Source organism: Nerophis ophidion, linkage group LG21, assembly GCF_033978795.1.
Source record: "Nerophis ophidion isolate RoL-2023_Sa linkage group LG21, RoL_Noph_v1.0, whole genome shotgun sequence".
In the NCBI taxonomy this organism is placed as follows: Eukaryota; Metazoa; Chordata; class Actinopteri; order Syngnathiformes; family Syngnathidae; genus Nerophis; species Nerophis ophidion.
Window position 1 is genome coordinate 15,630,552 of NC_084631.1, and position 24,956 is coordinate 15,655,507.

At 40.7% G+C, this 24,956-nt stretch overlaps 1 long non-coding RNA gene and 3 other non-coding genes across 4 annotated transcripts; 3 read left to right on the forward strand and 1 right to left on the reverse strand.

Annotated features, from left to right (window-relative positions):
* The first annotated feature begins 11,853 nt into the window (after nucleotides 1-11,853).
* On the forward strand, nucleotides 11,854-11,925 carry trnap-agg (transfer RNA proline (anticodon AGG)). Its single transcript has one exon. It is a non-coding gene; the product is annotated as a tRNA-Pro (tRNA).
* Nucleotides 11,926-12,199: 274 nt separating this feature from the next.
* Nucleotides 12,200-14,739, reverse strand: LOC133539453 (uncharacterized). Its single transcript, XR_009803385.1, has 3 exons — nucleotides 14,639-14,739; nucleotides 13,323-13,542; nucleotides 12,200-13,223 (listed from the first exon to the last, which is right to left on the reverse strand). It is a non-coding gene; the product is annotated as an uncharacterized LOC133539453 (long non-coding RNA).
* Nucleotides 14,740-20,148: 5,409 nt separating this feature from the next.
* Nucleotides 20,149-20,220, forward strand: trnap-ugg (transfer RNA proline (anticodon UGG)). The gene has a single exon. It is a non-coding gene; the product is annotated as a tRNA-Pro (tRNA).
* Nucleotides 20,221-23,786: 3,566 nt separating this feature from the next.
* Nucleotides 23,787-23,858, forward strand: trnap-cgg (transfer RNA proline (anticodon CGG)). Its single transcript has one exon. It is a non-coding gene; the product is annotated as a tRNA-Pro (tRNA).
* The last annotated feature ends 1,098 nt before the right edge of the window (nucleotides 23,859-24,956 follow it).

Consider the following 24,956-nt stretch of genomic DNA (forward strand, 5'->3'; position numbering starts at 1 on the left):
TCATAAAGTGCACATCTGCCCTGCACAATTCCACAGACACTCTGCTCTCATCACTTCTTTGATGGCCGACGACTGCAGATACTTTTTGTCCATTTTGATGTATAATCCCAAACTTCATAAAGGCAACTTTACATTCTGTTTCAAATGTACTGTAGTTACTTTACATCAACAGGCAAGGAAGTGCTACATGGTCACAATCACTTGGCCTTCAAAGCTGATTCTGGTATTTGTGAGACTAAATACTGTATATTTTTCCATGACTGGTGTTTAAAGGCCTACTGAAACCCACTACTACCCACCACGCAGTCTGATAGTTTATATATCAATGATGAAATATTAACATTGCAACACATGCCAATACAGCCTTTTTAGTTTACTAAATTGCAATTTTAAATTTCCCGGGAGTTTCTTGTTGAAAACGTTGCGGAATTATTACGTGTACGCGTGATGTCACGGGCTGTTAGGAAATATGAGCACTGCACACACACACACAGCTAAAAGTTGTCTGCTTTAACCACATAATTACACAGTATTTTGGACATCTGTGTTGCTGAATCTTTTGCAATTTGTTCAATTAAGCAGGGAGAAGTCAAAGTAGAAAGATGGAATTGGGAAGCTTTAGTCTTTAGCCACACAAACACATGGTGATTCCTTGTTAAATATTTCCGGAGCTGAAGCTTTCCTACCGGAGGTGAGCTTTCCTATGGATCAGAGCGGTCAAGCGAACATGGATCCTGACTAAATGTCAACCAGCAGTTTTCGGTGGGAAAATTGTGGTAAAAAATCGCCACTTACTGAAGATCAGCTGCCGTTGACTTCCCTCAGACACTGGCCTCAAGACACCTGTGGACACACCCCTCCGACTATCAAGTAATATTAAACTCACTAAAACACTAGCAACACAATAGAAAGATAAGGGATTTCCCAGAATTATCCTTTTAAATGTATCTAAAAACATCTGAATCTGTCCCAATGCAATCCCCTTTTTTTTTAACTAGATTTCTTTTTTCTAGTCCTTCGCTATCAATATCCTCAAACACAAATCTTTCAATCTCGCTCAAATAATGTGGAAATTGTTGTTTTCTTGGTCCGAATAGCTCTTTTTGTTGGAGGCTCCCATTTAAAACAATGTGAGGATGTGAGGAGCCCTCAACGGGTGACGTCATCGTCTGCAACTTCCGGTAAAGGCAGGGCTTTTCTATTAGCGACCAAAAGTTGCGAACTTTATCGTCAATGTTCTATACTAAATCCTTTCAGCAAAAATATGGCAATATCGCGAAATGATCAAGTATGACACATAGAATGGACCTGCTATCCCCGTTTAAATAAGAACATCTCATTTCAGTAGGCCTTTAAGGTACTCCCTTTGTTGTGCACTTTATGTTTGTAGACATTAAAATTGTAACTTTTGGTGGGACGGTGCCCATTTCCTGTCCCCAAAAATAAGTGCAACATAGAGCATCTTCTTTCAGACGTCACAGTACTCAGTATTCCCCATTTCCTTCACTGTTACCCACTTCACACTGGGAGGATTTGTTGAAATTAAATTTAATTCAGAAAGCTCTCATATCCCGAAAATGTAGGGTCTCATGTCACTCAGTAGGAAAACAGTACTCGAAGCTAGGGTTGCATGGGTAAAAGGATGAAGTGTGGATTTCCTGCAAATCAATAATCATAATCTGCAAATAATGTGCCATTGCTTAGTGTCTGCGCTGTGTAAAACTCAGCAGGGTAACCACGTAACACTCCTTGTCAGTAGGAGGCAGCATGTAGTTGATTGCTTTGTAAAAGTCGGAATATGTCGGGTGAGACGAGGATGGTTTGTTGTGATCCCAATATGCACACCATAGCGGGAGGCAGCGTGCAGGTTAAAAGGTATGGAATGCTTAAACCAAAAATGAACAAAAGGGAAAGGAAAAGTCAATGCAAAACAAAAGTAAAACTGAACTAGCTACAAAGTAAACAGAAACAGAATGCTGGATGACAGCAAAAACTTATGGTGTCCACAAAGTACATCCGTACATGACATGACAATCAACAATGTCCACACAAAGAAGGATAGCAACAACATAGATAGCCATGCTTGCTGACACAAAGCAGGTGCGCGGAATAGCGCTCGAAGGAAGACATGAAAGTGCTACAGGAAAACACCAACAAAACAGGAAGGGCCACCAACAAAACCGCGCAAGACAAGAACTAAAGCACAACACACAGGGAAACACCAACAAACTCCAAATAAGGCACGACGACAGGGTGGAGTTTGATTTTTTTACGTTTTACGCTGGTGGTGTGCCTCCGGATTTTTTAATGAAAAAAATGTGCTTTGTCTCAAAAAAAGGTTGGAAAACACTGGGTGACGGAACTAAATGAAATGTAGCGCCCATTTAAACGCAGCAGACAGTGTTAAACATGGCAGACAGTGTTAAACATGGCTTTCATTGGTCATGAAGGACTTTGTTGCTCCTTTCAAAATAAGACATCCTGCATGCCGCCCGCACCAAATGCCCTGCTAATACTCTGCTAGGAAGAATAACAATAACAACACTGGATTTATATGTGTATACCTCACCAGCCACCCCGAAAAGCCGGCAGCCTTCATGCCTCAAAAGTCCATGAAGACGCTTCCACCAGCAAAGAAGCTGCCGGAAGAAAAGCCGCCGGCCGTTCTCATTTCAGCGGCATCTGAAAAGTGCAAAAAGCCCGTCAGAGACGCCCGTGAGGCCAAGGTGTTTTGCAATTTGCTAATGAGAATAACATGATGGTAGTGGACAGAGCGAGCCTTGGCGTTCCCCGCAAGGGTGGGCCTTCATTTGATTTCCACGCTGTGTACGTCCCAACAGGTGAAGCTGTCAATGATATTATCCGAGAGAAGCACAGATAAAACAATACATGAATCAGTGATACATTTGATCGCTGTGAAATCAGAGATGCATTGGACCCCCGCTCCCACTGCACCTCTCCACAGCAGACCTTTTTGGCGCCCTATTTTTAAGCGCCCTATTTTTAAGATGTGTGTTTGCAAGTTAAATCCAATGTGATTGCCACACTCCTGCACACACTGCTAGGTGAAAATCAGGACACAAGATTTATTACTAAATTATGGGTGTGATGTCAGCCCGTGCTGCACGACTAGTCAACATCGAGGATTTAATTGGTGAAATAACGGCAATATGAGCCCATCAACACGGAAAAAGAGCGAGAATGCTGTGATGACGTGATGGCAACAAACAAAAAGACGACGTCTTTATCCAACTGGGAAAAAAGCACTTTAAGATGTTTTATATGTATTTAAGTACAGTTTTTGTTTACAGAAATGACTCCATGCAGGTGTTTTGCTTATTTGTTTATATATGATAAAGTTATTATTTTCCAATTACAGGACAATGATAAACAATTCTACAGTAATGAGAAATACAAGTTTAAATCCTTTCAACTGGTTAGTCGTTTTAAAACCAAATTAATTGTCCGTGGTTATGTATTTTTGGAACTAAAGAATATATTCAAATACTTTAGACAAGAGGCCCGCAGCTATTTTTTTTACGGCCTGCGACAGATCTGAAAAATATTAATAAAAAAACAAACAAAATCTAAAATCTGGAATTAAATAGCAAACAGGTAATTACAAAATATTGCAATATTGACACTAATAACACAAAGCTGCCATGCAGGGTATTTTAATACTTTAAAACTGGCATTGCTCATCAAATATTTATGAATCTAAATCAGTGTTGTAAATGTTTCACTTAATCAAGGCTTCAATTACTTTACAAATGAATATTCCACTTTTATGGGGAAAATCTTTTGCACATATTGTGTGTTAGTCATTACAAACAAGGTCTTCTTTGACAAAAAGAGCAAAAAACTAAATAAAAAAACGTATATAATTATTTTAAACACGGAAAGTAATATATATATATATATATATATATATATATATATATATATATATATATATATATATACATATGTGACTTAACAGTTTCATGAGTGGGCTTTTTAGGATACCTTTAATCAGACTTTTTTTTTATTAAACTGTCATTATTCAAAAACTATGATGAACCAAAAGCAATGTTGTTATGAATGATTAATAAGGCTCTATTTACTTCCATCCATCCATCCATTTTCTATTGCTTATTCCCTTTGGGGTCGCTGGTGCCTATCTCAGCTACAATCGGGCAGAAGGCGGCGTACACCCTGGAAGAGTCGCCACCTCATCACAGGGCGGCTCTAATTACTTCACATCAAATATTCCTCTTTAAACTTTTTGAGGGAAAATACCGCAAACCCAGATTTTAAAATGTTCTTTGGTCTTAACATGCAGTTGAGACACATAATCATTCTATCCTGTCCTAAAATTATACTTAATCCCTTTTCTCTAATAATGGTTTTCTACCTAATACATCCCGCCTTCCGCCCGATTGTAGCTGAGATAGGTATGGCGTCACATTAGTGCCAAAAATCCAAGCGCATAAAAACTTTTATCGCGCGCTGATCCTCCACTTTGTGCGCGACACCCTTTTGCGCGCGTTTGGTGCCTTCGTTTTGGCACTTTGGGGGCGGGTATGCTTAGACGGCCCCTCCTTTCTGATTGGTCAGGTGAAAAAAGCTCAGAGCCAATCAGAAGTATAGCAGGGTGGGTCATCGTCAATATGTCCATCCATCCATCCATTTTCTACCGCTTATTCGCTTTTGGGGTCGCGGGGGGCGCTGGCGCCTATCTCAGCTACCATCGGGCAGAAGGCGGGGTACACCCTGGACAAGTCGCCACCTCATCGCAGGGCCAACACAGATAGACAGACAACATTCACACTCACATTCACACACTAGGGCCAATTTAGTGTTGCCAATCAACCTATCCCCAGGTGCATGTCTTTGGAGGTGGGAGGAAGCCAGAGTACCCGGAGGGAACCCACGCATTCACGGGGAGGACATGCAAACTCCACACAGAAAGATCCCTTGTTGAACCCAGGACTGCATGACCTTCATATTGTGAGGCAGACGCACTAACCCCTCTGTCACCGTGAAGTATATCAAGATAAAACAGCTCCTGTCGTCAAACAAATTCTAAAAAGTCCAAATTTAGTGGAGTTGTGGAAAATGCCAATTGAATTTGATCTAAAAGTCTTTGAAGAAGGTTATGTCTCATCTGTTGAGAGAACATCACATAGTTAATGAGGTATTAAGATCAATCTTTTTTCATACACATACAACCAGTCCACAATGATGGAAATTATATTTTCAAATGTGTTTTCTTTCCTCACTTGTCTGTTTAAAAAAATATTTGTCTTTATTTGGTATTTGTATATGTTAATATTGAATGTATGCCACAATGTGGGACTATTAATTTTCTTTCCTCTATCTACTTTAAGTTTACACCGGAGTCTACCCGAACCCAAGGGCGTAGAATTGGGTAGGGACGCTAGGGACACGACCCTACCAATATCCAGCTGTTGCTGTGTATCCATCCATCCATCCATTTTCTACCGCTTATTCCCTTTCAGGGTCGCGGGGGGCGCTGGCGTAGTCACTATCAATACAAGCGCTGCCCGTAATGTTTAGTCAATGATTATGGCACAGAAAGGGTTAAATGTCGGTCTCTGCTAGAAGTCCCGCCTCCAACCAAAATATCGCTCGCTGATTGGTTGCCAGTTTCATGCTAACTTACGTGTGATTGGCTGTCCCCGCTGTCACTCCTTCTCCTTGTAAAAGCTAGCCTACATGCTAGTTGCTAGCGACCTGACGAGAGGCAGTGCAACTGTTAGTGTAAGTTGTAAGTTGTAAGTAAGTGTAAGTTGTAAGTAAGTGTAAGTTGTAAGTAAGTGTAAGTTGTAAGTTGTAAGTTGTAAGTAAGTGTAAGTTGGCAACATATTCGGCATTTGTTGTTCCTGGCACACGGTAGCTAGATGGATTTTAATATCAGTGCTGTGATTCACATTGTGTTTGTGTGCGTGTGTTTTGAAGGATGTCAATTAAAAGAAAACTGGATATAAGAGACTTCTTTAGGAGTCAAACTGTAAGTTACATTAAGGGTGTATAGAGGCTCAACAATATTGAATAATTAAACAATAGATCACTCCAGTCACGCCCCTTAGAGTCTATAATGAGCATATACCATGGACTGGAGTGATATATTGCTTTTATAAATCTGTTACCAATAAAGGCAATATGAAATAGGAATACTCAATCAATTTAATGTAGTTTTATTCAACCAGAAATACATACTATCCAATAAAATAGCCTCACTGTGGAAAAAATAGTCCCACCTATCCAGACGTTAGTTCTAAATTAGCACTGCATCTCGTCTTTTCCTCCGGTTTTTGTCAGGTGAAAGTCAATGCTCAGTCCCCTCTACCATTGTTAACCCTCCCCGGAGGTGAAAGTTAACCTTAAACATGTGAATTCAACTACTTTAGTCCGTTTTTTAACATCGTAAAAACATCAGCTGTCTTTTACTACGGACTGCAACAGTCCGTTGTCATGGATACATGACAACAAGTTCCATTCATACCAGTCATACGTGCCTGAGGCAGAGTGACAGCCTACGCTGTGATAAGGCTTTAGAATAGTAGCCGTGCTCAATATTTAAAACACGGTCTACAGCCAATCAGATCGCCGGATTTCACCTTTCCGTTTTATTTTTTAAATTATTTGTTAGTTTCATGTATTTGTGTACAAGTGAGCAACGGTTTGAAAATACCAATGAACAAAACTGTGTGGTGGAAATACAATAAAACCTCACTAGATTATCATTTTTAAGGAGACTTAAAACATGGCTTAGAACCACCATGACACAAGTGAGACTGAACAGTCTTGCTGTGTGCCATGTCCATCAGGGAAAACTGGACAATACTGAGCTGAGAGAAATCTGCCAGCAGTTCATTTCTGTGACAGACCGGCGGAGGCATGTGTTTGGCTCTTTCAAATAGGAACAACCAGTGGACACTAATCTGCTTGTATTTGGGTATTAGTGACAAACATATTTACAGTACAAAAGCAGCAATAGAAAGAAGTAGATGAAGGGAAAAATTGTGAGTGCTTTGAACTCAAGTTAGGGAAAAGATTATTACAGTTCATTTATGTTTATTTACAATGTTGTATTGCATGAATGTATTTCTGTTGTTGTTGATGGACAGTAGGCTATGTTAATTGACAGTATGATGCACAGTTGCACTACAGCCCTACACTAAAGAGTAAAGATGAGAACTCTTCCAAGCTGTCTCCTTAGCTTTCATTTTGTTTGCTTTACCCTATAACATCTGCATGACGTGAAATTATGATTGCTTATGTAAAAAAAAAAAAAAGTAAACTTTCAGAGTGATGCTTTGGAGCACTTTTGTGTCCCCACCAATCTCAAAATCAAACCTACTCCCTTGATGGAAGCCCAGTTTCAGATTGTGTCCCCTATCAAAATATCACATTTATTGACATTCCTGCAAAACCACAACTCATAAATTGTTGATTTAGTCGTATGATCGGATCTGGGGTTCAATTCCTGAAAAAGCTCTTGTTCATTTAGGCATGAAAATTGTAGTGAATCAAAATGTGTGTTATTAAAAGTGCAGTTACCAATGATCTCCCCAAATAAAATGCATTTTTATATGGAGTTTAAGGGCTTGTTGGTCTATTGGTATGATTCTCGCTTTGGGTGTGAGAGGTCCTGTGTTCATTTCCCAGACAAGCCCATAACTGTGATGTTAAACTCTTAGCTCAATTTTCCAAACTGCACACACTCGAGTGATCAATGAAAATCCATAAAATGAAGTACAGTGGTACCTATTTTTACAAGCTTTAATTGTTTTAGGACAGAGCTTGTAACCCTTAGTTCTTTTTTGCATGAAAATAGCCAGACCTTTAAATTAGTGGTAAAAGTGCAATATACTAAGCTAGTTTTAGATTGTGTTCCTTTTTGAAATCTCACAATTCATCAGATTTTTTGATGAATCATTGTTTTTTGGCGCTTGTTGATCTAGTCGTATGATTCTTGCTTCGGGTGCGAGAGGTCCGGGTTCAATTCCCGGAAAAGCCCTTGTGTTTATCAGGCATGAGTTTTTCATTTGTCCACAATTGATTTTCTTTTCATGTATGACTTTCAACTTGTTTTTAAAACTTTAACCTCTATTTTACTCACGCCACACACTCATCCTTCCATCCATTTCCTACCGCTTATTCCCTTCGGGGTCGCAGGGGATGCTGGTGCCTAACTCAGCTACATTCGGGCGGAAGGAGGGTAAGCCCTAGACAAGTTGCCACCTCATCGCAGGGCCAACACAAATAGACAGACAACATTCACACTCACATTCACACAGACAGTTGTAAAGTCGTTTAGTTTGTGACGTGAGACTTCATCTTAACGTTTACCTCAATTTTCCAAACTGTGCACACTCAAGGGATCAAAGAAAATGTAAAAACTGAAGTACAGTGGTTCCTCAATTTATGATCTCTAATAGTTTTGGGACGGACTTTATAACCCTTGATTCTTTTTTGCATGAAAATAGCCATACCTTTAAATTAGTGGTAAATATTTTACACACTGGCGACTTGTCCAGGGTGTACCCTGCCTTCCGCCCGATTGTAGCTGAGATAGGCGCCAGCGCCCCCCGCGACCCCGAAAGGGAATAAGCGGTAGGAAATGGATGGATGGATGGATGGATATTTTACACACTAACCCAGTTTCAGAATGTGTTCCTTGTTAAAATCTCACAATTCTTTGCTGAAACATGACTTTGTAGGGCTTGTTGGTCTAGTCGTATGATTCTCTTCTAGGACGCGAGAGGTCCTGGGTTCAATTCCCGGACCAGCCCATAACAGATATTTTAAACTCTTTGCTCAATTTTCCAAACTGCACAAATTCAAGCGATCAATAACATTTTACATAAAATCAAATACATTTGTACTTAAATCTACGACCACATTTTGTTCTTGGAATGAGTTCATAAGCCTTAGTTCATTTTGGTATGAAAAAAAAAAATCCAGTAAATCCAATTTGGGTTAAAAGTGTAAAATGGAAGCCCAGTTTCAGATTGTGCCCCCTATCAAAATATCACATTTATTGACATTATTGCAAAATCACAACTCATAAATTGTTAATCCAGTCGTATGATCGGATCTGGGGTTCAATTCCTGAAAACGCTCTTGTTCATTTATGCATGAAAATTGTAGTAAATCAAAATGTGTTAATAAAAGTGCAGTTACAAATGATTTCCCCAAATGAAATGCATCTTTTTGGGGGGCTTGTTGGTCTAGTAGTATGACTCTCATTTTGGGTGTGAAAAGTCCTGGGTTCAATTCCCAGACAAACCCCTAACAGTGATTTTAAACTCTTAGCTCACTTTTCCAAATTGCACACACTCAAGGGATCAAAGAAAATCCTTAAAATCAAAGACAGTGTAATTAATTGTAAAGAAAATTTATAAAATGAAGGGCAGTGGTACCTCAATTTACAAGCTGTAATGGTTTTAGGACGGAGCTTGTAACTCTTTGTTCTTTTTTGCATGAAAATAGCCATAACTTTAAATCAGTGGTAAATATGCTACACACTAACCTAATTTCAGAATGTGTTCCTTGTTAAAATCTCAAAATTCTTTCTCGAAACGTGCCAGTGTAGGGCTTGTTGGTCTAGTCTTATGATTCTCGCTTCGCAGGAATTGGCAGGAATTTTCAAACTCTTTGCTCAATTTTCCAAACTGCACACAATCAAGGGATCGACAACATTTTGATAAAATCAAATACAGTTGTACTTAAATGTATGACCACATTTTGTTATAGGAATGAGTTCATAAGCCTAAATTCATTTTGGTAGGAAAAAAAAATCAGTAAATCTAATTTGGGTTAAAAGTGTAATATGGAAGCCCAGTTTCAGACTGTGTCCCCGACCAAAATATCACATTTATTGACATTCTTGCAAAATCACAACTCATAATTTGTTGATCTAGTCCAGGGGTCGGCAACCCGCGGCTCCGGAGCCGCATGTGGCTCAGCTGCATAATTGCCGACACCCCCGAATTTCCCAAGAGATTTCCAGTTTAATGCTTCTCTCAGCAATCACCCGGGTCCAACATTCTCCGATTTCCACCTAGTCGATAATATTGAGGGCGTACCCTGATGGAAATGCCTTTACAACCCTCTAACACTCGTCGTCGTGCCCGCTTTTACACACTGCTATCTGCGTGCCAGCTGGTCACATGTAGAACACAGCCTCTGGTGTCAAACGAAAGTGACTGCAAGACATACTTGTTCAACAGCTATACAGGTTACACTGAGAGTTGTGATATAAACAACTTTAACACTCTTACTAATATGCGCCACACTGTGAAACCACACCAAAAAAGAATGACAAACACATTTTTGGAGAACATCCTCACTGTAACACAACAGAACAAATACCCAGAATCCCATGCATCCCTAACTCTTCCGGGCTACATTATACACCCCCGCTTGCACCAAACCCCGCCCACCTCAACCGACGCACAGAGAGGGGGGATTTGGTGCTAGCGGGGATGTATAATGTAACCCGGAAGAGTTTGGGATGCATGGGATTCTGGGTATTTGTTCTGTTGTGTTTATCTTGTGTTGCAGTGAGGATATTCTCCAGAAATGTGTTTGTCATTCTCTTTTGGTGTGGGTCCACAGTGTGGCGCATATTAGTAAGTGTGTTAAAGTTGTTTATATCACAACTCTCAGTGTAACCTGTATGGCTCTTGAACAAGTATGCGTTGCAGTCGTCTGAGTGTGGTCAAGGAAGCCACATGTGACTCGTGGCTGGGCTGTGCTAGATATTTGTACATGTTGTAGAGAGTGGTAAAGGCAGCGCCTTTATGGAACGCCCGTATTAATGTTGAAGGGCGACATTTAGCAGACATTCGCATGAATAGTTGCTCTGGATTCCGGGAGTGTCCCGGAAGGTTGGCAAGTGTGATGCTGTCAAACGGCATTAATTTAAATCTCGCGGGCCGCACTAAAATAAAATTTTCATATTAAGGTTAATACACAACAAAGCAAAAAAACAACAACTCCGTATGCAGTGTTATTTCATTTCAAATTTCAAAAGAGTTTTGTCGCTCCCATTGTTTTCTTTATTTTGTGAAACATATTGAAATAGCTCTTTGGGTGTCAAAGTTGCTGAACACTGGTCTACCCATATGATTCTCGCCCAGGGTGCGAGAGGTCCTGGGTTCAATTCCCTGATGATCCCTTGTGTTCATGAGGCATGAGTTTTTCCTTTGTCCACAGTTGAATTTCTTTATGACTTTCGACTTAATTTTAAACTTTAACCTCTACTCACGGCACACACTCAATGGATCAGTAAATATCTATAAAATAAAATGAAATTGACCACATTTTTCAATACAAGTTTTTTTTTTTGCCCAAGCCCATAAATGAACCAAAGTTAACTTAAACATGAAAATGGCTTTTAATTTAAATGTAGGTTAAAAGTGTAATAACATTTTAGAACGCGTACCCTATTTACATCTCACCTTTCATGAGATTTGTTGAACAATACTGTTTCAGGGTGTGTGCCATGGACGAGCACTAAACCAGTTTCAGAATGTGTTCCTTGTTAAAATCTCACAATTCTCTGTTGAAACCTGACTTTTCAGGGCTTGTTGGTCTAGTGGTATGATTCTCGCTTAGTGTGCGAGAGTTCCCGGGTTGAGTTAACAGTGATTTTAAACTCTTAGCTCAATTCTCCTAACTGCACATACTCAAGCGATCAACAAAATTTTATACAATCAAATACAGTTGTACTTAAATCTACAACCACATTTAGTGGTAAATATGCTACACACTAACCCAGTTTAAGAATGTGTTCCTCGTTAAAATCTCACAATTCTTTGTTGAAACTAGAATTTGCAGGGCTTGTTGGTCTAGTGGTATGATTCTCGCTTAGGGTGCGAGAGGTCCCGGTTTCAATTCCCGGATAAGCCCTTAACAGTGGTTTTAAACTCTTAGCTCAAGTTTCCAAACTACACACACTCAAGGGATCAATGGAAATGTATAAAATGAAGTACAGTGGTACCTCAATTTACGAGCTCTTATTGTTTTAGGACAGAGCTTGTAACCCTTGGTTCTTTTTTGCATGAAAATAGTCATACCTTTAAATTAGTGGTAAAATTGCAATATACTAACCCAGTTCCAGAATGATTTCCCTGTTAGAGTCTCTTAATTCATAAGATTTTCTGTTAACCAGTATTTTTCGGGGCTAGTTGGTCTAGTCGTACGATTCTCGCTTAGGGTGTGAGAGGACTCGAGATCACTTCCCGGACAAGCCCTTGTATTTATCAGGAGTTTTTCATTATAGTAAGGGAAGCATCTGAAAATCTGGGAACTAAATCTTTACCAATAAATCTCTTCACCAATGGGTTTCTAAAGGTGTCTAATAACTTGTCCTAAAAAGTTGAAATTCAAGTCCTGGGGGAAACCTCATAAAAAACTGCACAAAGTCGGGTTACCAATAACCAATTTTTGAAAATTTGAAAATGCTTAATTTGGCCCTAAGTAACTTGTGAGGGGTCAAACTAGTGTTTTTTATGGTCCTGAGTTCATTTATAGCATTTGTTTTTCACTACAACTATTCCTTAGTGGAAAATCTTCCACACCCTTATCGCATTTACATAAAGTAGCATTTATTACAATTATTTTCACATTAGTCAGAGCAAACAGTGATCCCCCTAGTAGAATGCTTTATAAGTTAATGTCTGCCTCTGAGTATTCATCATAAAATGCCATCATCATGAATAGCATTCTTACAGGTAATGCCTTGACAGACTCCACAAGCTGAGATGTACTTGACGCTATTCTTTTTGCAGCTGCATCGCCGGCTACTGCAATCTCCATGGCAATTCCAGCTTGTGAATTGGAGTAGCTCTTCAGGAGCCATGGGGTCTAGAGTTAAAAGTGGCTCATAACCATGAACACTTATTGTCCATCCATAGTCAGTGGGGTCCAGAGACATGCTCTGTAGAAGGAACCAGTCCCGAGTCTGTTGGTAGGCACGGAGTGAATGCTGTGCTGCTGCACCCTCTGTTGGAGGTAGAGTCTCCGGTTTGATCAGCCCAGCGGCTGCCTTACGTGAGAAGATGTTGTATCGAACTTCTCCCAGATTACTACCTGGTCCATGGTAGATGTAGTGGAAGATCGCAGTACCAGCCTGAATCACTGCATCCTTGGTAGCGCGTATGTCCAGGAAGATGTCCATAAGTTCATCTATGTCCCCTGCACAAAACCTACAAAGGAAAGCACTCGAAGTTTTGTTTCATATCTTTCAATGTACAAATACTTCATTATGATATAAGTATTATTATTAGTAGTATTAGTATCATTACCTGTTAGAGTGGTTTTCCCATGGCCAGCGATAGCAGAGACTGTATCACACCCAGTGAAAACGTGACAAAAGACCAGGTAGCGTCTCTGTTTTTCAGAGAGAGCTTCTCGAATCCTCCTGACATCATAAGAGCCCTTCAATGTCGTGAAGAAAAGTGGGTGTTTGGTGCTTGAGCTATGGTGCGCCAACATTACCAGCACATCTGCATCTTCTGCCCCGACCTGAAAATAGAATAATATATGCAATGCATGTTCAACTATGTGAAAATATATAAATAATGTCAAAGCATCAAAGACCACAATGATCTTTTGACAGTTACGGCCAAGATGCTGCAGGTAGCTAAGGTAACTGTTGGCAATCTCCTGCCAAGTTTCAAACGGGTTGTTCTCCTCAAACCACTGGAGGGCAAGTTTAACTGCCTCTGCATCACGCTTCATCTGGGTTTTCCCAAGGTCTCGGTGGAGTGGAGCATGTTGGTTTACACCTTCCTCCATATGCTTGTTGATATTAGAGAAGTGGCTGAGGGTGAGCACCCAGCACTTGTGGCCAGCATCACTGCTTCTCATCCTCCCTCTGCTCAGTCCACCTTCTGATTTGGCCGCCTTCATTAACGTCTGCTCAATGCAGATGTCACACCAGGTGCCAGACCAATCATGGCTGGAATACCGGACAACATGGTTGTGAAAACGTTCGATGGTCTCTTTGTAAGAGGCAAAGTTTCCAGTTCCTTTATCAGTTGACAGTACATTCGTGCACCTTTGGCATACTGATGATGGCCTGCAGCTGCAAATATGTCCAGCATCCAGGTAGCAATGCAGGACAGGTGCCCATCGTGGTCTGCAAGCCGCTCACCTCGGATGAACATCTTAATAACATTTATCAATCCAATCCAATCCACTTTATTTATATAGCACATTTAAACAACAATAACGTTTCCAAAGTGCTGCACAGCCATGTTAAAAACAATTGTAAAAAAATAAAAATAATAAAAAATGACTGAATAAAAACAAAAAATAAATAAATATAAAACCAATAAAAACAATATAAAATCAAATATGATTAAAAACTATACCACCACATTTACCATGTGGTGGTACTGCACCCAGAGTGCAGGTGTTCGTCCCCCTTTGGCGAGTCTTTTGAAGGTTTCTTCAAATTTCTGCTCAAACAGTACCACCACTGGATATGTGTGACTGGCTCCCATCTTCCCATCAGTTACCATCTCCATAAAGGTCCTCGTTCCAACAAATTCTTAGTAGCCTAAATATATCTAAAATTCAAACAAATTACATAAAGAATGAAAGAAATAACACTTACTTCTAATGGATGAACACACACTGAAAATTAATGCAGTAAATGTGATGATTTTAGCTGAATATAAAGCTGCTTTTCTCTGCACAACAACTGAAAGAATGACAGTGACAAACACTTTCCTAGGACAGGTGCAAAAAATCACTAATCAATTTAACTGCAGGTGCAACAAAATGAGCAATCAACTACTGTGCCCTCAAAACACATCTGTTTAGAAATCACAGGGACACTCTTTCTTAGAAAAAATATAGATTAAAACAGAATTATTAAACATAGAGCTTAGGGAATTTTTAATACTAGTAATGACAACATTTAGTTCTAACCTTATAATCAATGCAGTGAAGTGAAACATTTCAAATTGATAGAAAAAGATTTCAATAATACTTACGTAGCTGACATTAAAATCAGTATATTGTGTCCACCTATGTTCAACAAAGAAAAGGGATGCAAATGGATCCAGCATGTTTGGTGCTAATGTTAAACTCATAACGTCCGCACATTGAAATGCCAATCAACTACAGCAACCATCACTAAACACTGACTTGGACCATTCATCATGTCAAACATTAAAGAATAAACTATTATCTTTTTTATTTTATTATTTAATTTTTTCTTGCATATACCCTGCATGGTATGTGTGAGTAGGAGGCATTGTCAGGATGAACGATGACCTGGGAAAGGAGGTGTGGCCATTTTTCCACCAGGGAGTGATCTTGGTGAAAAATAAATACTTGCAATGAACTCAGAATATTGAAGAACCCCTAGTTTGACCCCTCACAAGTTACTTAAGGCCAAATTAAGCTTTTTTGATTTTTTTATGAACTTTCCCGCAGGAGTTGGATTTCAAATTTTCAGGATATGTTACTAGACACCTTTATAAACACATTGGTGAAGAGATTTCTTGGTAACGATTTAGTTCACAGATTGGCCAAATATCCCATAAAATGACCTTACAATTAGTCCACAATCGAATTCCCAATCACGCAGGACTTTTGATTCATATTTAAACTTTAACTTCTATTTTTCTCACAGCACACACTCAATAGATCAATAAAAATCCCTAAAATAAAATACAGTGTTACCTCAAATTACGAGCTCTAATTATTGTAGGTCATAGATTTCAACCCTTAGTTCTTTTTTTTTGCTAAATATAGTCATACCTTTAAATTAATGGTACAAGTGTAATATACTAATCCGGTTTCAGAATGTGTTCCCTGAGAGATGTTTTGTTGAAACACAAATAAAGTCGTACTTAAGTCTACGACCACAGTTTGTTCTAGGACTGAGCTTCAAAGCAAAAAAAAAAAAAAATCGAAGTAAATTAAATTTGTGGTAAAAATGCAATATGGAAGCCCAGTTCCAGATTGTGTCATCTATCAAAATATCACATTTATTGAGATTCTTGCAAAATCACAACTCAAAGCTTTTTGGTCGAATCGTATAATTTTTGTTTTGGGTCTGGGGTTCTAATCCTGAAAAAGCTCTTGTTCATTTATGCATGAAAATTGTAGTGAATCAAAATGTGTGTTAATAAAAGTGCAGTTACTGATTGTCTCCCCAAATGAAATAGCGACTTTTTTTGAAAATTTGGTCTAGGAGTATGATTCTCGCTCTGGGTGCATGTGAGAGGTCCATGTTTCAATTCCAGGACAAGCCCTCAATGGTCATTTGTATATCTGAGCTCACTTTTCCAAACTGCACACACTCAAGGGATCAATGAAAATGTATAAAATGAAGTAGAGTGGTACCTCAATTTATGAGATCTAATTGTTTTAGGACAGAGCTTGTAACCCTTAGTTTATTTTTGCATGAAAATAGCCATACCTTTAAATTAGTGGTATAAGTGCAATATATTAACCCAGTTTTAGATTGTAGTCCCTGTTAAAATCTCATAATTCATGAGATTTTTTGTTGGAAAATGATTTTGCATGGCTTGTTGGTCTAGTCGTATGATTCTCGCCTAGGGTGCGAGAAGTGAAGTCCTGGGTTCAATTCCCGGATAATCCCCAAACAGTGATTTTAAACTCTTTGCTCAATTTTCCAAACCACACACACTCAAGGGATCAATGAAAATGTATAAAATCTAAAACAGTGGTTCTCACATCTACGACCTCATTTTGTTTCAGGACTGAGCTCAAAAGCCTTAGGGCTTACAAAAAAATTGCAGTAAATCCGATTTGTGTTAAAAGTGCAATATGGAAGCCCAGATTTATATGGTGTCCCCAATTAAATAATCACATTTATTGACATTCTTGCAAAATCACAACTCAAAGCTTTTTGTTCGAATCGTATAATTTTTGTTTTGGGTCTGGGGTTCTAATCCTGAAAAAGCTCTTGTTCATTTATGCATGAAAATTGTAGTGAATCAAAATGTGTGTTAATAAAAGTGCAGTTACTGATTGTCTCCCCAAATGAAATAGCAACTTTTTTTGAAAATTTGGTCGAGGAGTATGATTCTCGCCCTGGGTGCATGTGAGAGGTCCATGTTTCAATTCCAGGACAAGCCCTCAATGGTCATTTCAAACTCTGAGCTCACTTTTCCAAACTGCACACACTCAAGGGATCAATGAAAATGTATAAAATGAAGTAGAGTGGTACCTCAATTTACAAGCTCTAATTGTTTTAGGACAGAGCTTGTAACCCTTAGTTTATTTTTGCATGAAAATAGCCATACCTTTAAATTGGTGGTAAAAGTACATTATATCAACCCAGTTTTAGATTGTGGTCTCTATTAAAATCTCATAATTCATTAGATTTTTTGTTGAAAAATGATTTTGCATGGTTTGTTGGTCTAGTTGTATGATTCTCACTTAGGATGCGAGAGTTCTTGGGTTCAATTCCCGGACAAGCCCTAAACAGTGATTTAAAAGTCTTTGCTCAATTTTCCAAACTGCACACACTCAAGGGATCAATGAAAATGTCTAAAATCTAATAAAGTGGTTCTTACATCTATGACCACATTTTGTTCCAGGACTGAGCTCAAAAGCCTTAGGGCTTACAAAAAAATTGCAGTAAATCCGATTTGTGTTAAAAGTGCAATACGGAGGCCCAGATTTAGATGGTGTCCCCTATAAACATATAACATTTATTGACATTCTTGCAAAATCACAACTCAAAGCTTGTTGGTCTAGTTCAGGGGTCGGCAACCCAGAACAGTGAAAGAGCCATATTGGACCAAAAATACAAAAAACTAATCTGCTTGGAGACACACAAAATGAAAAGCCGTAAATAAGTCTTATAATGAAGGCAACACATGTTGTAAGTATCTATATTAGCTATAATAGCCTACGATCAAAATGACTTTAAATGTCTTATATAAGTGTTATAATGAAGACAATGCATTACATAAGTGTCTGTATTAGCTTTAATAGGCTCCTATCAAAAAGAGTTTAAAAGTCTTATATAAAGTTAAAGTCGTTGGCAATCACTTGAAACGAGTATGACTGTCCTCCTGTTGGTGGGATTGCCTTCAGGAGAACGCCTGTGTGTGGAATCTTTTAAAGTGGGAAGACTGGTGCACAGACAGCCACCACACTGTCCTTAGCAAATAGAAGGCCAGGGTTTCAATGGCATAGGGACCAAGACAATTGGGGGCCCATCTTTGCTGCAGCCTTCTGCCGCCTTTATGACCGTTGTGGAGATTCTAAGCAACCATCATCCGCCCACTCCGCCTTCGAGGTCTTTTTCGACGACGGAGACGCGCAAACTTCAACGTCACTTTTTCGCTGTGGGGAGCTTCTTCTTGACATTGTGGTTCACCGGGATGTCAAAAGTGAGCTGCACCTCGTCCATGTTGGTGATGTGGCTCCAATCTGTTCCCACAAGGTTGGGACTCGGGAGCATGGAATTGTCCAAAATATTTTGGTATCCTAGAGTATTCAAAGTTCCTTTCACAAGCCCAACTCCTGAAAAACAACCCCATACCATAATTTCTCCTCCACCAAATTTCACACCGTTCTCCAGGCAACCTCCAAACCCAGACTCGTCCATCAGATTGCCAGATGCAAACGCGTGATTCATCACTCCGGAGAACGCATTTCCACTGCTCTAGAGTCCGGTGGCGACGTGCTTTACACCACTGCATCCAACGCTTTGCATTGGACTTGGATGTATGGCTTAGATGCGGCTGCTCGGCCAAGGAAAACCATTCCATAAAGCTCTCTGCGTACTGTACGTAGGCTAATTGTTATGTTTTGACTAGGGAAGATGACGGCAGACTGACACGAGAGGACAGTAAAGTACAATTTTTTATATATAAAGTCAATGTATATATAATAATACCAAAAAACACCACTAAATAAACTAAGGAAATGGAGTCTGTTAAACGTAAGTGCGAATGTGTGTTACTATGTGTGTAGATTAACTGAAGTGTGTGTTACCAAGTGTTGACGAGAGCGAAGGAACGAGGCAGTCCATGGGCGATGATCATGGGCGAGAGAGGGGCGTTGGAGTCCAGGGGCGAGCGAGGAGTCGAGGAACGAGGGAGGTAGTCAGAGGACAGAGGGAGATCGGGGGAAAAGTGAGACGGGAGGGTAAGTACACCATGAAAACTATTAAGATCCCGCGCCGATCCTTGGGTCCACTGGTCTTTTATCCAGCTCGCCCTCATCAATACCAGGTGTGCAGATTAGCAATTGAGTGCAGGCTTGTCACTGCGTGGGCGTGCTGAGCTCAGCGTGAGCGTGTCCGGGCGAGCAGTCAGATGACGAATTGTGACACTCAGATGCAGGAGGGATAGGCAGACTGCGGATGTGCCGTAACACTAATTGGAAGGTCACATGAAGTTTGGTGCCCTGTAGCAACTGACTGTGCAGAAAGTTGGCGACCTCTTTGCACTATGTGCTTCAGCATCCGCTGTCGGATTACGTAGCCTACCATTTTGTGGCTGAGTTGCTGTTGTTTCCAAACTCTGTAATTTTCTTATAAAAAAGCCGATAGTTGTCTTTGGATTATTTAGGAGCAAGGATATTTCACGACTGGATTTGTATCTTAGGTGGCATCCTGTGACAGTTCCACGCTGGAAATCACTGGAAATCATTTCTTTCACAAATGTATGTAGAAACTGTCTCAATGCCTAAGTGCTTCATTTTATACACCTGTAGCCGGTCCAAGTGATTAGGACACCTGATTCTGATCATTTGGATGGGTGGCCAAATGCTTTTGGCAATATAGTGTATTAAACAGTGGGTTTTCTAACTACTGGGAAGGTTTGTGTCATGTTTGTCCTCAAACAAAAAACATACTAAAACAAAATAATGATTTCCCACCCCCCATCTTATTCCCTTTTCAGTCCTTTTTTTAAAAATGCTCCAGGGAGTAAAGAGCACTAAAGAACAGCATGCGGTTCGAGAGCCGCGGTTTGATGACCCCCGTTCTAGTCGTATGATTTTTGCCTCGGGTCTGGGGTTCAAATCCTGAAAAAGTGAATCAAAATGTGAGCTAATGAAAGTGGAGTTACAGTGTCTCCACAAATAAAATATGAACTTTTTGGAAAGTTGGTAATGCATATTGTATAGGGCTTGTTGGTCTAGTGGTATGATTCCCGCTTTGGGTGCTGGAGGTCCTGGGTTCAATTCCCGGACAAGCCCCTTACAGTGATCTTAAGCCTCCTAGATCAAACTGCGCACACTCAAGGGATCAATAAACATTTATAAAATAAAATACAGTGTTACCTCAGTTTACGATCTCTAAATGTTTTAGGACAGAGCTTGTCACCTTTAGTTCTTTTTTGCTTGAAAATAGCCATACCTTTAAAGTAGTGGTAAACGTGCACTATATTAACCTAGATTATGTTCCCTGTTAACATCTCACAATTCATGAGATTTTTTTTTGGAATGTGATTTTTCGGGGCTTGTTGGTCTATCCAGACTTCCCTCTCCAGAGCAACATTAGCAACTTCCTCCTGGGGGAACCCGAAGAGTTCCCAGGCCAAAGATGAGATGTAATCCCCCCGTCTGGTCCTTGGCAACGAGTACCTCCCTAGGAGACCCTCGTGAGGCATCCGCACAAGATGGCCGAACCACCTAAACTGGCTCCTTCCCAGGCGAAGGAGCAGCGACTCGACTCCGAGTCTCTCTCGGGTGACTGAACTTCTCCCCCTATCTCTAAGGGAGATGCCAGCCACCCTTCTGAGGAACGTCATTTCAGCCGCTTGTATCCGCGATCTTATTCTTTCGGTCATGACCCACACTTAATGACCATAGGTGTGTAGATACTGTAGCTCGGTAGACCAAGAGCTTTGCCTTCTGGCTCAGCGTTCGTTTCATCACAACAGTGCGGCATAGAGACTTCAATACTGCCTCAGCTGTTCCGATTGTCCGGTGGATTTCCAACTCCATCTTTCCCTCGCCTCGTGAACAAGACCCTAAGATATGTTCTCTACCTGGACTGTAGAAACAATCAGTTTCCTTCTGAGAACCATGGCCTCAGATTTGAAGATGCTGATCCTCTTTCCAGCCGCTGAACCAATCCAGTGACAGCTGAAGGTCACGAACCGATGGTGCCATCAGGACCACATCATCTGCAAACAGCAGTGACGCACCTTTATCCCCGAGACGAGTACCCTCTCCGCCATGGTCACAACTCTGCTTAGAAATCTTGTCCATAAAAATAACTAACAGGATAGGTAACAGAGCGCAGCCCTCCAAATCCACAAAGCACATGTAGATAGATAGATAGATAGATAGATAGATAGTACTTTATTAATACCTTCAGGAGAGTTCCTTCAGGAAAATTAAAATTCCAGCAGCAGTGTACAGAGTTGAGATCAATTTAAAAAAAAAAAAAAAAAAAAGTAAAAAGTAAATAATGGGTGTTTAAAAGGAAACAAAATAGAGAGATATTACAAAAAGAATAAAAACAATGGGAATAACAATATAACAGTAAAATAAGAATATAACAAGACAAAGTAGGCAGTAGTGACCATGTTATGAAAACGTATTGCACTGTTAATGTTTTGAATCCCTTGTCATCCTAATACCCCCCGTCCCCCGTCCCAGAGAGGAGTTGTACAGTCTAATGGCGTGTGGGACAAAGGAGTTTTTGAGTCTATTAGTCCTGCACTTGGGATGAAGCAGTCTAGCACTGAACAGGCTCCTCTGGCTACTGATAACGCTATGCAGAGGGTGACTGGCATCATCCAGGATCCTCACTAGTTTTTCCACAGTCCTCTTCTCTGCCACCTTCACCAGTGAGTCCAGTTTCATTCCGATTGTAGAACCGGCCCGCCTTATCAGTTTCTCAAGTCTGGAGCTGTTCTTCTTAGATGTACTGCCCCCCCAGCACACTAGTATGTAGAACAGAACACTGGCAACCACAGACTGGTAGTACATCCACAGGAGTTTTCTACAAATGTTGAAGGAGTGCAGTCTCCTGAGGAAGTACAGCCTGCTCTGTCCTTTCTTGTACTGGTGGTCCGTGTTAACGGTCCAGTCCAGCTTATTGTCCACCCAAACCCCGAGGTACTTGAATGAGTCCACGGTCTGTACCTCAACTCCCTCGATCACAATAGGTTGTGACCGTGGACTCGACCTCCCAAAGTCAATGACCAGCTCCTTGGTCTTTGACGGATTGAGCTGCAAGACGTTCGTGTGGCACCAGACAACAAAGTCCCTCACCAGGTTCTGAAACTCCTCCTCTGTGCCGTCCCTGATGCACCCGACGATGGCTGTGTCATCCGCGTACTTCTGGATGTGACACAGCTCTGAGTTGTAGCAGAAGTCAGCGCTGTACAGGGTGAAGAGAAGAGGGGCCAGCACCGTTCCCTGCGGTGCTCCGGTGCTGCTGATCACAGTGTCAAACGTGATGTCCTTCAGTCTGACGTACTGTGGCCTGTCGGTGAGGTAGTTCGAAATCCAGGCAACCAGGCAGGGGTCCACTTGCATTTTATAGAGCTTGTCTTGAAGGAGGCGGGGCTGGATGGTATTAAAGGCACTCGAGAAGTCCAGGAACGGGATCCTCACAGTGCCATTTCCCTTATCCAGGTGTGAGTGGGCTCGATGCAGCAGGTAAAAGATAGCATCCTCCACACCAACGCCTTCCTGGTACGCAAACTACTGGATAGACATACTCTCAGGCCTTCTCCAGGATTTTTGAAAGAATAAAGAGCTGGTCAGTTGTTCCACGACCAGGACGGAATCCACATTGCTCCTCTTTAATCCGAGGTTCGACTTTCGGACGGACCATCCTTTCCAGTAGCTTGGCGTAAACTTTCCCATAGAGGCTGAGTCGTGTGATACTACTGTAAATCAAATCAAATCAAATCAACTTTATTTATAAAGCACATTTAAAATTTACCACAGGGGTAGCCGAAGTGCTGTACAAGGGGCAGGTTAAAAGATAATACGAGGACCGAGCAAACAACACAACACAAACATAAAACATAAATAAAACATAAAAACAGGTTCACAGCAGGTGTATAATGGGATGCCATTGCAGGATGGATATCACTTAGTGTTAAAAGCCAAGGAATAAAAGTATGTTTTTAAGAGAGATTTAAAAACAGGAAGAGAGGAGGCTTGTCTAACACTCAGAGGTAGGTCGTTCCAGAGCTTGGGATCAGCAGCAGCAAAAGCTCTGTCACCTCTAAGCTTCAGCCTTGTGTTAGGGACCGTCAGTAGCAGCTGATCGGCTGATCTTAGCACACACCCCTCTGGTCCCCATTTTTGAATAGGGGACCCAACATCCCAGTCTGCCAGTCCCTCCGTGCTGTCCCAGACTTCCAGGCAATGTTGAAAAGGTGTGTCAACCAAGAAAGCCCCTCAACACCCAGAGCCTTCAGCATTTCTGGACAAATGTTGTCAACCCCCAGAGCTTTGCCACCGTGGAGTTATCTAACTACTCAGTGACTTCACTCCGAGAGATCGACGTCAATCCCCCATCTTTAAAGCCCAGTTTCAGATTGTGTCACCTATCAAAATATCACATTTGTTGAGATTCTTGCAAAATCACAGCTCAGAGCTTGTTAATCTAGTTGTACGATTTTGGCTCTAGTTGTTTTAGAACAGACCTAGTAACCCTTGGTTCTTTTTTGCATGAAAATAGCCATAACTTTAAATTAGTGGCAACATTGTAATTTACTAACCCAGTTTCAGAATGATTTTCCTGTTAAAATCTCACAATTCGTAAGATTTTTAGTTGAATATTACCTTTACGTGGCTTGTTGGTCTGGTAGTATGATTCTCGCTTCGGGTGCGAGAGGTCCCGGGTTCAATTCCCGGACAAGCCCTTGTATTTGTCAGGCATCAGTTTTTCAATTGTCCACAGTCGAAATGATTTCCATGTATGATTTTTGACTTAATTTTAAACTAAAACCTCTATTTTTCTCAGGACACAGATTCAATGGATCAATAAAAATCTATTATATCAAATTAAACCCTGTGTTTTGTTGGAACTCTTCGTTTTGCAGTAACACTTGCAGGTTCAATGGTGAAATGGTTCACATGCTGGACTCTAACCGCAGTGATCCATGCTCTAATCTTGGTGGGTCCTCCTTGTGAAAGCTAGGTCCTCCATTTCATTCCCATTTTGCAAGCTCTGGGGTTTGTAATCACAACCTACTTTTAATATTGGACTGTTCAGTCCAGCCTCCCCCTTAGTTACTGGGGTAACTCAGGGGTTCAATTCCCAGACAAGCCCTTAACAGTGATTTTAAACATGCCCTGGATCTTCCTACTAGTGGACTGTGCCCTTAACACCTTCTGAGGGAAGCATTCGGGTGGCATCCTGACCAGATGCCGAACCACCTCATCAGGCTCCTCTCAATGTGAAGGAGCAGCGGCTTTGCTTGGAGCTCCTCCCGGATGACAGAGCTTCTCATCTTATCTCTAAGTTAGAGCCCCGTCACCCGGCGGTGGAAACTCATTTTGGCCGCTTGTAGCCATGATCTTGTCCCTTTGGTCAAAAACATTTCAGGGCTTGTTGGTCAAGTTGTATGTGTCTCGCTTAGGATGCAAGAGGTCCTGTGTTCAATTCGTGTTCGAGCCCTTGTGTTTGTCAGGCAAGGTATTTTCCATTTGACCAGAGATTTCTTTTTATCTATGTCTTTCAACCTAATTTTAAACTTTGACCTTTATTTTTTCACGGCACACACTCTATGGATCCATAAAAATATATATCAAATCAAATCAAACCTTGTGTACTGTTGGATCCCTTAGTTTTACACATGTTCATGCAGGTTCCATGTTGTAATGGTTAGCACACTCGACTCTGAATCCAGTGATCCCAGTGGAACCTCCTTGTGAAACCTATGACTTATTTGACTTGCTTTTTTGCAAGCCCAGGTGTTTGTAATTCCTTTATTCAATTATGACCTCTTACCTCACAC